Here is a 14,602-nt window from a genome sequence, read left to right as displayed (position 1 = left end):
GAATGAAGATCTCCCCCATGACAATGCATAAGAAGTGCTGCGATTACATTACATGCTGCCGGCAGGACTCGTATATCTCCATTATCTATACGGCAAGTCGTGCCATCTCCCTGCCCCCTGGCAGTCATGGTTCATATTCCTAATTACAAGTGAGGGGATATTCACAAATTATCTGGCACGAGGTATATTCATGTGTATTAACAATCTCTTTAAGATGACAATCAATGTTTCTTAAAGTTCCAAATACAACGAATAGAAAGGAGAATTTAACCACATGACAATGAGATTTTAGTTATGCATTTTAGGGCTATTTCGGTAAAATCTGCAGCTTATTACAGTGCGGGTGGAGAGTACAGGTGGTGGGGAGTTTAACATATCTGATCCACATGCTGCAGAAGTTTACAGGACCAGCAAAGTGGTGCACAGTTTAACACCTCCCATTCACTTGCAGCAAAGACAATGGTGTAGCAGAGAATAACCTGCTGCAGTGTGGATGATGAAGGGATAGTCCTGCCACAGGGTAGGGGCTAAGTGTCAGATCGCTTGGTACCCCAGTGATCAGGAGAGAGGTGCCTAAAGTCTAACTGTATGTGCAACATGACTTAATTAGGATGAATTACACTGATATTCCACAAAAAAAAACTTCCATTAAGATTTTGTTTTCTCTTCTGTAGAGGCTTTTTCTCACACTCCCTGCAGGCTGGTCTTTCCTTTGTTCAGAGAAATCTGTCAGGGAAGCAGCCTGACTTCTGAGTTTTACTTATTTGTGTTTTAATAAATAGTTAAAAACACTTATTTAAGCTGTTTTACTCTAATAAGAATTCAGCTTAACTGAGTGTTTCTAACAGAGAACATAAATAAGAGATACATATTGAAAATTCAGGCTGCTTCTCTGACAGACTTCCCTTGCACAGGGGCAAACCCAGCCTACGGTAAGAGTGAGAAGAAGCACAAAAAAACGTTGGGGCATTCAATAAAAATAAAGTGTAATAATAAAAACAATTGCCCCGAAGAAGTCCATAGCCTGTGAGAATGTTTTTTTTTGTGATTCATGGGGCAGGAAAATGCTATATTAGATGAAATGCTGACTTCTGGGGTTATATTAATTGATGCTTTTACAGGAGGATCATCTGCATTCCATGGTGATAGTAATTAAAGTCTTCTGATTGTGTTCCAATTCTATATTTAGGTTAGTGTTTCGAAATGAGTTTATTTTTCACACAGTTTTTAAAGCCAAAACCAGGAGTTGTATAAAAAAAAGCATAATTTGTCCTTTATGAGCTCCCTTTTTATAATCAATATTTGGCTTACAAAATGCATAAAACACTAGCATGTATCTCCGGTCTTAAAGGAAATCTACCATCAAAATCAACTATAATATACCAGGGACACTTACTGATAGATCCAGGCACTGTGACTGTGGTAATGTTCTTATATTTGTTATCCATGGCCTTCCGTCTAAAATCAAATTTTAAATTATGTGATTGAGCCAAAAGGGCTCTGGGGGAGTGTTACCAGAGTCCCTCCCAGCGGTAGGTACACAGGCTGTTACACTGTGCAGAGCACTAATCCTTCTCCCATTGTGTGCTGAAACTTCCTCTGTGACATTACATCAGGTAGTGGCAGGGTGGGGGAAGTGCTGAGGGAGCAGGAGGGAAGACAGTGTAGGAGCCAATGAAACTGCAGTACTGAGGGGCCCTTTTAAAACCCCCAGAGCCTTTCTACCTCATAAGCATAATTTTAAAAGTTGCTTTTAGAAGGAAGAAGGCAATGGATAACAAACAACTGATTACCTGTATCTGTAAGTGTCCCTGGTTTATCATACTTGATTGTAGCTGATTTGATTTATCATTTTGATGGTAGATTTCCTTTAAGATGTGTCAGAAGGTAAGTGAGTAAAGATCAATGACTCGGGACCATAAAGGTTCTCAACTATTACAAAAACGGATTGAAATGTTAAACATAGAACAGGTGAACTGGCGGATATGCTGAGTACAGTTTGGTAGTTCTAAATAGAACGGTCAATCCTGCAGATGTATGGAGGTGATTTTTGGAACAAATTTGCTGTTGTGCAACTGGCCATGGGGTGATGTAACCTATAAATTATCAAATTCAATGAAACAGAACCTGCTGATTTGTATAAATGAGAAGACATTGAGACATTATATATTCTTATTATAATTTTTTATTTATACTTTACCAAGCCAAAGATTGAAGCAACGCACTGGGTGGAATTCATTGAGATTAGCGATTTGAAGTCCATTCTTAAGGTTCTCCTCACTGGTCCTCCGGTGCCCGTATCCACAAAATTACTCCGGTCTCTTATTAATTACAAGTGCAATTATTGGCCCTGTAGACCAGTTCTGGACTGGCGGAGTGATTTGCTACCGGTGGAGACTATGACTATGGTAAATGTTGTGGGCTGGGTGTTCATGAAACACTCAGAAAACCGTCGGAGAAGGCATAAAGAAACTGTCTTTATAGGTTATGAAAATATTGACATGCAATTTTGGAACTCTCCAATACAACGGTTCTGATACATTTCATGTAATTGTCTCATCTAAGAAACCTATCTGTCACTATGTAACAACATTTCATGGCAAGCTTTAGTTCCTACACAATTGTAGCCCTAACTCTAAGAAATTGCCTGGCACACCTAAAATAACATAAACAATAACATAAACAATTACAGAAATAATAAGCGGCACACGGATACCCCAGTCCAGTACATCATAGATCCCTCACTGTTATCTGTGTCTTGACCTCCAGGGATGACTCTTGACACAGACTTGTGACTTTTGACTAATGACTGGATGTATCTGTGACCTTTTAACACCCTTAAGGTCACGGCAGCAGTAATAAGTCTGTGTCTGGATGTTACCATCTTTAATGGGGGGAGGGAGCGGTGGACATTACTCCTGCAGAGTTACATGAAGAAGGCCTGCTCTATATGCAATACTTTTCAATGGATCAGCACCTGCAGCCGTTTCTTTAAGGGACTATGCGATCCATTAAGAAGTAGAGTCAGAACCATTTTTGTCCTAATCAGAACCGTTTTTCATGGATCAGTCTTATACTGTAATTTAAGATGATACACAGAAATGGAGGCCAAACTGAAGCAAAACGGCTGTGAAAATCGGTGCGTCCCATTGGTTGCAGTGGTATTTGACAATAATCTTTGTGTTAGGCAGCTCCCAACTCTAATAAGGGACAACAAGGATCAATAGGTATGAGATTAGATTTGTTGGGTCAATGGTTTACCGATAGATAAAGCCGACTGTGTGTGTTTTTAGGTGGACGCAGAACATGATGCTGGGCTTATGGGTATTTATACATGGTATTTTGCCAGAATTTGTTACAATGGCCAACATTTCCTAAAAACAGTGCAGTGTGCACTATGTGCAGTTTGTGTGTAGTGCAGGGGGCACTAGATTCATGAATTTTGGGGCACTTTCTTCATGAATATGGCGCTCCCTGCACTGTACTAACAGAGTGCACCACTTTTTTTTGGTGCACCTTTAACATACGGGGTGCGACACGATTCTGTAGAACTTTGCATGTTAAATGTGGTCCACAGTCCGACTGAGCACTGGAACATCTATTTCAGTGCAGAAACTTGTGTGACGTGAAAACAAGTGCAGATGCGTCACAAAACAGTCTTGTGTGACACATATGTGGAGCGGAAACTTCTTAAATACATGTGAAAGCAGTTTGCACCTTAAAGAAAGCGCAGTCTGCCAGAAAACTGCCACAAGCTCTTTAGTAGATGTGCCCCAATATGTTGTAATAATACAGGTGGTCCCCGACTTAAGGACACTCGACTTTCAGATGAACCCTTGTTACAGACTGACCCTGCCCACTGTGACCTCTGAAAATGTTGAAAATCCAATTGTCACAAAGACAAAAAAAAATTATGTCTGGGGCTACAATTATAAAATATATCTGTTCTGACTTACATACAAATTCATATTAAGAACAATCCTAAAAAACCTTGTACTTAACCCTGTAATGATAAAAAATGTACATTTGCGGTGAATACACATCAGTGTTTTTTAATTTATGTACTATAGGTGATATTTATCAAACGCCGGCGCTCGTGCATTTTCGCTGTGAGATGAAGCCTCTTGAGGGCAGGGTGCTGCGCAGCATTTAAAATCGCAACCGGCGACTATTCACATGTGCTGGTTTCGGGACAGTAACGTCCCGCGCCGGCCCACACCCGGCTGGCTACGCCCACCGCTCGGCCTAGCGTGAAGGTGCTGGAGAGGACTGAATAATCGCAAGTGCTAGCAATAAACTAGCATTTGCGATTATTTTAGAGCTTCTACGTCACTTACGTGGCGCAGAGACCCTGATAAATATGCCCCTATATGTCTATTGGTTTAAAAACTCAATCTAAAATTAGGCTTAAAAAATAGTCCTTCCATTACCATGCAGTAGTTGTCATCAAGCTGCCTAAGAGTAAGAATGTGCTTAGTTGCCCATGGCAACCAATTACAGCTCAGATTTCATTTTACCAGTGCTCATGAATATTTTAAAGGGGAGCTGTGATTGGTTGCCATGGGCAACTCAGCAGATTCTTACTCTTAGGCATGTGGATAAATCTCCGCCTATGTGTCCATTTTAGACTTAGTTATAAAGTGAATGTGAACCCTAGAACACTATTTAGTTTATTTCAATCTTGGGTCTGTAGTTCCGTATTTGTGATACATTTCAATATATTGCAGTTGAAGCTCTTTTCTTTGGTCACCCCTTCAAATCACCTGCCTAGCTAGGGGTTTTCCAGAATCTAGTTATTATTAGCCAATTTTTAGACAATTAATATCAGATCAGTGGGCTCTGATATTTGATACTCTGCACCACCACTACCGAGTAGACAGATTGATGTAGATTGCAGATGGATCTAGATGGTTCATAGAAAAATCTAGTGACACCAGTCCTCCGGCCCCTTAAAAGGGTTTTCCCACAAAGACAAGTTAGGCCCTATCTCAGCAGTGAGGCCCCACTGATCAGCAAGTTAGGCCCTATCACGTGGATAGGTCCTAACTTATCTTTGTGGGAAAACTCCTTTAAGGCAGTTGCATCACCAATGACTGGTGTTATTGGTATTAATAATCCCTTCTGGTCCATTAACATTATTTTAAAAGTTGATTTTAGAAAGAAGCAGGCCGTGGTTAACAAGTATACGAAACATTACCACAGCTATGGTGCCTGGATCTATGAGTAATTATTGCTGGTTTGTCATGATTGATTTTGATGGTAGATTTCCTTTAAGGAGGACCTGTCACCCAAATTTTTGGCACTAGGAGCTGCTTACTTTCTCTAGTGCTTGAACAAACGCCGCAGTGTTAGAGTGATAGCGTTACCGGAAACCTCCGGTAACGCTATGTAACACTGCGGCGGAGTACAGTTTAATTGTCGGACAGCTCGCAAAGCGGTCCGACATATTCATGAGGGGGCGGGGTTGGGGCGTGGCTAGGGGCGGTGACTGCTCCTAGTGCGGAAAATTTGGGTGACAGGTCCTCTTTAAAGTTTACCTAATTTTAAAAAAAACTTTGCAGATATTAGTAGTCCTGTGTGTATAAACGAATAATAGCACTATTTCTCTAGTTGGCTTATACAGCTTCCTTATCCGTAAATTTTCAATTGTCTCAAAACTACAGGGTGAAACCTAGCTGCCGCTTACTGACCTCTCCATAACGCTTCTGTGTAATCTGACAGCCTAGAAAACTTCTATCCATGTTACTAGCAAAATTCAGGAGCTTATGAGGAAAGGATGGAGGATGATAGTGAAGAACTTTGCTCTGATACGTTACATTGTAAAGTTTCTTCTGTTCACCTACACTAATGGGTATTTAGGTTGGTTTGTAGCAAAGTTAGTGACCATTAGAGATGAGCGAACACTAAAATGCTCGGGTACTCGTTATTCGAGACGAACTTTTCCCGATGCTCGAGTGCTCGTCTCGAATAACGAACCCCATTGAAGTCAATGGGAGACTCGAGCATTTTTCAAGGGGACCAAGGCTCTGCACAGGGAAGCTTGGCCAAACACCTGGGAACCTCAGAAAAGGATGGAAACACCACGGAAATGGACAGGAAACAGCAGGGGCAGCATGCATGGATGCCTCTGAGGCTGCATAATCGCACCATTATGCCAAAATTATGGGCAACAGCATGGCCATGACAGAGTGACAGAATGAAGCTAGATAGCATCTAAAACATCCAATAATTGACCCTGACACTATAGGGGACGGCATGCAGAGGCAGCGGCAGCAGGCTAGAGAGTGTCATGGCGACATACCCTAAATGGACTCAGGCTTCAAACCAATGGGTGGCAGAGAGGAACCAAAGGAGGTGAGCAAGAAGCGCTCAAATAATATCGGTACATGATAAAAGTTTGCCAGTATATTTTGTGGATTACACAGCAGGGTGGCGACAAAGTTAAAATGGAAGCCATGAAAACAACCCAAAATTCTGCCTGACACAGCTCGTTTGATAAGGGGACCATGTATGGAGGCAGTGAACTAGTAGTAGATTAAAGGTGCTGCAGTTAAAACTATGTTAGTTGGATCTTGGCATGGAGCTGGCGCTCCGCTGCCAGGCGAGCTTTCGCCAATCCAAGCCCCTGTCTATAGGCTACTCCCCAAACAGCACTTCTAAGAACCTTTTGTATAAGATCAAGTGTAGTAGCGTTCTTATAAGTTTAGGATATGGCGGGTGAGGGGAATGTAAACAGATGCGCAAGAAGCGCTGAAATAATATCCCTAAATGGTAAAAGTTTGCAAGTATATTTTGGGGATTACACAGCAGGGTGGCGACAAAGTTAACAACTTTGATGTGGAATGCCCTGTAATAGCTCTTGGGCGGTGTGCCTTTTATCGCCTAGGCTCAGCAGTTTCAGCACCGCCTGCTGTCGCTTAGCGACGGCACTGCTGCTGTGCCTAGAGCTACCGACTGATGGCGCCATGCCCACGGATGGTAATTCGGAGGAGGAGGAGGTGGAGGAGGGGTGGGAGGAGGTATAGTAGGCCTTTGAGACCTGGACCGAGGTAGGCCCCGCAATTCTCTGCGTCGGCAGTATATGACCAGCCCCAGGGTCAGACTCGGTCCCAGCCTGCACCAAGTTAAGTGTAGTAGCGTTCTTATAAGTTTGGGATATGGCGGGTGAGGGGAATGTAAACAGATGCGCAAGAAGCGCATGATGCGCATGGAGCTGGCGTTCCGCTGCCAGGCGAGCTTTCGCCAATCCAAGCCCCTGTCTCTAGGCTACTCCCCAAACAGCACTTCTAAGAACCTTTTGTATAAGATCAAGTGTAGTAGCGTTCTTATAAGTTTAGGATATGCCGGGTGAGGGGAATGTAAACAGATGCGCAAGAAGCGCTGAAATAATATCCCTAAATGGTAAAAGTTTGCCAGTATATTTTGTGGATAACACAGCAGGGTGGCGACAAAGTTAACAACTTTGATGTGGAATCCATGAAAACAACCCAAATTTCTGCCTGACACACCTCGTTTGATAAAGGGACGATGTATGGAGGCAGCTATATGGACGACTTTTGGAGGTAGCAATGGAGACAACGTGTGGAGGCTGCTATGGAGACAATTTAATTTGGATAGTGCCTGTATGTGGCAGTCCCAAACATTTTTCAAACCAGAGGAGCAGGTAGGTGGCCCTCCAGTAAAATGGGATAGATTGAGTGCCTGTATGTGGCAGTCCCAAAAATGTTTCAAACCAGAGGAGCAGGTAGGTGGCCCTCCAGTAAAATGGAATAGATTGAGTGCCTGTATGTGGCAGTCCCAAAAATTGTTCAAACCAGAGGAGCAGGTAGGTGGCCCTGCAGTAAAATGGAATAGATTGAGTGCCTGTATGTGGCAGTCCCAAAAATTGTTCAAACCAGAGGAGCAGGTAGGTGGCCCTGCAGTAAAATGGAATAGATTGAGTGCCTGTATGTGGCAGTCCCAAAAATGTTTCAAACCAGAGGAGCAGGTAGGTGGCCCTCCAGTAAAATGGAATAGATTGAGTGCCTGTATGTGGCAGTCCCAAAAATTGTTCAAACCAGAGGAGCAGGTAGGTGGCCCTGCAGTAAAATGGAATAGATTGAGTGCCTGTATGTGGCAGTCCCAAAAATTTTTTAAAACAGAGGACCGGGTAGGTGGCCCTCCAGAAAAATGGAATAGATTGAGTGCCTGTATGTGGCACTCACAAAAATTGTTTCAAACAGAGGACCGGGTAGGTGGCCCTCCAGAAAAATTAAATGCATGAAGTACTATAGCAAGAGCCAGTGGGCCCTGTCAAAAAATAGCCATTTTCCTCTGCTTTACTGTACAAAGAGGAGGAGAAGGAGGAAAATGAGGAGGAGGAGGAGGAGTGGATCAATTATTCAGGTTGAGCTTCCTTCACCTGGTGGAGATTGGAAATTCTGAGAAATCCAGCCTTTATTCATTTTAATAAGCGTCAGCCTGTCAGCGCTGTCAGTCGACAGGCGTGTACGCTTATCGGTGATGATGCCACCAGCTGCACTGAAAGCCCGCTCGGACAAGACGCTAGCGGCAGGGCAGGCAAGAACCTCCAAGGCGTAGAGCGCCAGTTCGTGCCACATGTCCAGCTTTGAAACCCAGTAGTTGTAGGGAGCTGTGTGATCATTTAGGACGATGGTATGGTCAGCTACGTACTCCCTCACCATCTTTCTGTAAAGATCAGCCCTACTCTGCCGAGACTGGGGACAGGTGACAGTGTCTTGCTGGGGTGACATAAAGCTGGCAAAAGCCTTGTAAAGCGTACCCTTGCCAGTGCTGGACAAGCTGCCTGCTCGCCTACTCTCCCTCGCTACTTGTCCCGCAGAACTACGCACTCTGCCGCTAGCGCTGTCAGAAGGGAAATACTGTTTCAGCTTGTGCACCAGGGCCTGCTGGTATTCATGCATTCTCACACTCCTTTCCTCTCCAGGGATGAGAGTGGGAAGATTTTGCTTGTACCGTGGGTCCAGGAGAGTGAACACCCAGTAATCGGTGCTGGAATAAATTCTTTGAACGCGAGGGTCACGGGATAGGCAGCCTAGCATGAAATCTGCCATATGCGCCAGAGTACCAACGCGTAAGAATTCACTCCCCTCACTGGCCTGACTGTCCATTTCCTCCTCCTCCAACTCCTCCAACTCCTCTTCTTCTGCCCATACACGCTGAACAGTGAAGGACTCAACAATGGTCCCCTCTTGTGTCTCGCCAACATTCTCCTCCTCTTCCTCCTCATCCTCCTCCACCTCCACCTCCTCCGATATGCGCTGAGAAACAGACCTCAGGGTGCTTTGGCTATCAACAAGGGAATATTCTTCCCCCGTCTCTTGTGACGAGCGCAAAGCTTCCGACTTCATGCTGACCAGAGAGTTTTTCAACAGGCCAAGCAGCGGGATGGTGAGGCTGATGATGGCGGCATCGCCACTGACCATCTGTGTTGACTCCTCAAAGTTACTCAGCACCTGACAGATATCAGACATCCACGTCCACTCCTCATTGTAGACTTGAGGAAGCTGACTGACCTGACTACCAGTTCTGGTGGAAGTTGACATCTGGCAGTCTACAATCGCTCTGCGCTGCTGGTAAACTCTGGATAACATGGTCAGTGTTGAATTCCACCTCGTGGGCACGTCGCACAACAGTCGGTGAGCGGGCAGTTGGAGGCGGCGCTGCGCTGCCCTGAGAGTGGCAGCATCTGGGCTGGACTTCCTGAAATGCGCACAGATGCGGCGCACCTTCGTGAGCAAATCAGACAGATTGGGGTATGTCTTGAGGAAACGCTGCACTATCAGATTTAACACATGGGCCAGGCATGGCACATGTGTCAGTCTGCCGAGTTGCAGAGCCGCCACCAGGTTACGGCCGTTGTCACACACAACCATTCCCGGCTTGAGGTTCAGCGGTGCCAGCCACAGATCAGTCTGCGCCGTGATGCCCTGTAATAGCTCTTGGGCGGTGTGCCTTTTGTCGCCTAGGCTCAGCAGTTTGAGCACCGCCTGCTGTCGCTTAGCGACGGCACTGCTGCTGTGCCTAGAGCTACCGACTGATGGCGCCGTGCCCACGGATGGTAGTTCGGAGGAGGAGGTGGAGGAGGGGTGGGAGGAGGAGGAGGCATAGTAGGCCTGAAACACCTGGACCGAGGTAGGCCCCGCAATCCTCGGCGTCGGCAGTATATGAGCAGCCCCAGGGTCAGACTCGGTCCCAGCCTCCACCAAGTTAACCCAATGTGCCGTCAGCGATATATAGTGGCCCTGCCCGGCAGCACTCGTCCACGTGTCCGTGGTCAGGTGGACCTTGTCAGAAACGGCGTTGGTCAGGGCACGGATGATGTTGTCTGACACGTGCTGGTGCAGGGCTGGGACGGCACATCGGGAAAAGTAGTGGCGGCTGGGGACCGAATACCGAGGGGCGGCCGCCGCCATGAGGTTGCGAAAGGCCTCGGTCTCTACTAGCCTATAGGGCAGCATCTCCAGGCTAAGCAATCTGGAGATGTGCACATTAAGGGCTTGGGCGTGCGGGTGGGTTGCACTATATTTGCGTTTCCGCTCCAGCGTCTGGGGTATGGAGAGCTGAACGCTGGTGGATGCTGTGGAGGATCGTGGAGGCGACGATGGGGTTTTTGTGCCAGGGTCCTGGGCAGGGGGCTGACTAGCAGCTGACACAGGGGAAGGAGCAGTGGTGTGCACGGCCGGAGGTGAACGGGCTTGTTGCCACTGAGTGGGGTGCTTAGCATTCATATGCCTGCGCATACTGGTGGTAGTTAAGCTAGTAGTGGTGGAACCCCTGCTGAGCCTGGTTTGGCAAATGTTGCACACCACAGTCCGTCGGTCATCCGGTGTTTCCTTAAAGAACCTCCACACTTCTGAAGATCTAGCCCTCGCCGCAAGAGCCCTCACCACGGGAGCTTCACTAGTTGACAGTGGCGCTGATGCACCAGCTCTGGCCCTGCCTCTCCGTCTGGCCCCACCACTGCCTCTTCCAACCTGTTCAGGTCGAGGACTCTCCTCCGTCTCAGAAGCACTGTGTTCACCCGGCCTCTCAACCCAGCTTGGGTCTGTCACCTCATCATCCTCCGATCCCTCAGTCTGCTCCCCCCTCGGACTTCCTGCCCTGACAACAACTTCCCCACTGTCTGACAACCGTGTCTCCTCATCGTCGGACACCTCTTTACACACTTCCACTACGTCAAGAAGGTCATCATCACCCACAGACTGTGACTGGTGGAAAACCTGGGCATCGGAAAATTGCTCAGCAGCAACCGGACAAGTGGTTTGTGACTGTGGGAAGGGTCCAGAAAACAGTTCCTCAGAGTATGCCGGTTCAAATGCCAAATTTTCCTGGGAGGGGGCAGACTGGGGGGGAGGAGGCTGAGGTGCAGGAGCTGGAGGAGTGGGGATTTCGGTGACATGGGTGGACTGCGTGGAAGACTGACTGGTGGTGGACAAATTGCTCGAAGCATTGTCAGCAATCCACGACATCACCTGTTCGCACTGTTCTGGCCTCAACAGTGCTCTACCACGAGTCCCAGTAACTTCAGACATGAACCTAGGGAGTGTAGCTCTGCGGCGTTCCCCTGCTCCCTCATCAGCAGGTGGTGTCTCACCCCGCCCAGGACCACGGCCTCTGACCCCTGCAGTAGTTGGACGCCCACGTCCCCGCCCTCGTCCTCTACCCCTAGCCCTCGGGTTAAACATTTTTAAAATGAGAGTTATAACTTTTTTTTTTTTTTTACTTCTTTTTGTTTTTTTTGGTGTTTTTTTGTGTTTTTTTTTTTTTTTTGTGTTTTTTGTTTTTTTTTGAGTTTTTAAAACCAAACAATCCTATCCTATTGCTATGGCTATTTTCTAGCCAAGTATCAAAGGAAGCACACTACTATGCCAGATGAGATGACACTGAGTTATTGCCTAATAGAAATCCAACCCCTACTGAATTTTGCCACTTCGGCCTTTGCTATGGATATGTGCGCCACTAAGCGCAGAACACAGCGGTCGCAAGTCTCACTACAAATTGCTCAGAATTGGCAAGTACATGCACTGCAGAAACTACAGCCACCAGCAGATCAACCAGAAATCAAATATATAGAACGCTACTGTAGGCTTCAAGAAGCTGTTTGTATTCTCCTATGGCTATTTTCTAGCCAAGTATCAAAGGAAGCACACTACTATGCCAGATGAGATGACACTGAGTTATTGCCTAATAGAAATCCAACCCCTACTGAATTTTGCCACTTCGGCCTTTGCTATGGATATGTGCGCCACTAAGCGCAGAACACAGCGGTCGCAAGTCTCACTACAAATTGCTCAGAATTGGCAAGTACATGCACTGCAGAAACTACAGCCACCAGCAGATCAACCAGAAATCAAATATATAGAACGCTACTGTAGGCTTCAAGAAGCTGTTTGTATTCTCCTATGGCTATTTTCTAGCCAAGTATCAAAGGAAGCACACTACTATGCCAGATGAGATGACACTGAGTTATTGCCTAATAGAAATCCAACCCCTACTGAATTTTGCCACTTCGGCCTTTGCTATGGATATGTGCGCCACTAAGCGCAGAACACAGCGGTCGCAAGTCTCACTACAAATTGCTCAGAATTGGCAAGTACATGCACTGCAGAAACTACAGCCACCAGCAGATCAACCAGAAATCAAATATATAGAACGCTACTGTAGGCTTCAAGAAGCTGTTTGTATTCTCCTATGGCTATTTTCTAGCCAAGTATCAAAGGAAGCACACTACTATGCCAGATGAGATGACACTGAGTTATTGCCTAATAGAAATCCAACCCCTACTGAATTTTGCCACTTCGGCCTTTGCTATGGATATGTGCGCCACTAAGCGCAGAACACAGCGGTCGCAAGTCTCACTACAAATTGCTCAGAATTGGCAAGTACATGCACTGCAGAAACTACAGCCACCAGCAGATCAACCAGAAATCAAATATATAGAACGCTACTGTAGGCTTCAAGAAGCTGTTTGTATTCTCCTATGGCTATTTTCTAGCCAAGTATCAAAGGAAGCACACTACTATGCCAGATGAGATGACACTGAGTTATTGCCTAATAGAAATCCAACCCCTACTGAATTTTGCCACTTCGGCCTTTGCTATGGATATGTGCGCCACTAAGCGCAGAACACAGCGGTCGCAAGTCTCACTACAAATTGCTCAGAATTGGCAAGTACATGCACTGCAGAAACTACAGCCACCAGCAGATCAACCAGAAATCAAATATATAGAACGCTACTGTAGGCTTCAAGAAGCTGTTTGTATTCTCCTATGGCTATTTTCTAGCCAAGTATCAAAGGAAGCACACTACTATGCCAGATGAGATGACACTGAGTTATTGCCTAATAGAAATCCAACCCCTACTGAATTTTGCCACTTCGGCCTTTGCTATGGATATGTGTGCCACTAAGAGCTAAACACAACGGTAGCAAGTCCCCCTGCTAATTCCTCACAAAATGGTAAAAGATGCAAATTAAAATAAAAAAAGTAGAACGTTATTGTAGCCCTAAGAAGGGCTGTTGGGTTCTTTGAGAATCACTCCTGCCTAACAGTAAGCTAATAGAACACCCTAACGCTTTCCCTGACCAGCAGCAGCTCTCTCCCTAGCGGCATCCAGAGACAGAATGATCCGAGCAGCGCGGCCAGCGGCTAGTCTATCCCAGGGTCACCTGATCTGGCCAGCCAACCACTGCTATCGACGTGTAAGGGTACCACGTCATGCTGGGTGGAGTGCAGAGTCTCCTGGCTTGTGATTGGCTCTGTTTCTGGCCGCCAAAAAGCAAAACGGCGGGAGCTGCCATTTTCTCGAGCGGGCGAAGTATTCGTCCGAGTAACGAGCAGTTTCGAGTACCCTAATGCTCGACCGAGCATCAAGCTCGGACGAGCATGTTCGCTCATCTCTAGTGACCATTTAACTAATGTCTGTATAAGTCCCAGCTGTCTTCCTCTAGGCTCCCATAGCATGTTGTGGTGTATGTTATTGTATGTATATGTAATACATTGTATGTGATGTAGCGCTATGGTTACATTTCCTTGGACGTTCTTATTGTACAACAGCTGCTGAGCTAAACGTAGAGGATTAGCGGTGTGGAGTGACTTGTAAATTTTTTTCAGCAATCCCAAATTAAGGACTTTATGGTTTGTTGCAACATCCTGAGACGCAGCAATTTTTTGTTCTGGTGTTATGTTCAAGTCGTGACTCAAACAACCATGTCCAGCTTGTACACAATAGAGTAATACTCCAGAGAGCAGAGGGGTTCCAGAGAAGAGCGAGGGAGATGGAGGGGAGTAGGGTCTTCTCCATCTGACCTTCCCCTAATACAATTTATACTGCTTATGCAGCGATGTATAAAGCGGATCGCTCTACTGAAAACAAATTGTACTGATTATGCAACACAAGTCCCTAAAGTTTTTCACTTTACAATTTCTTTCCTTTTTTTTTTTTTTTTTTTTACGAATTGACTATTTAATTCCTTGGAGTAGAAGAACTTGATCCAGATGTAAAGGACTGGATGGAGAGAACATACCAAATGCTGGATTAGAAACACATATACATTTTAATCTTCAAAGCTCAGCTCTTC

General features: G+C 45.9%; 1 protein-coding gene across 4 annotated transcripts in view; it reads left to right on the top strand.

Annotated features, from left to right (window-relative positions):
* Positions 1-14,602, top strand: part of SNED1 (sushi, nidogen and EGF like domains 1) — an 88,739-nt gene that overhangs the window by 916 nt on the left and 73,221 nt on the right. The window lies entirely within an intron of this gene.

This window comes from Engystomops pustulosus, chromosome 3 (genome assembly GCF_040894005.1).
Source record: "Engystomops pustulosus chromosome 3, aEngPut4.maternal, whole genome shotgun sequence".
Classification (NCBI taxonomy): domain Eukaryota; kingdom Metazoa; phylum Chordata; class Amphibia; order Anura; family Leptodactylidae; genus Engystomops; species Engystomops pustulosus.
This window is presented reverse-complemented; position numbering and strand designations above follow the sequence as displayed.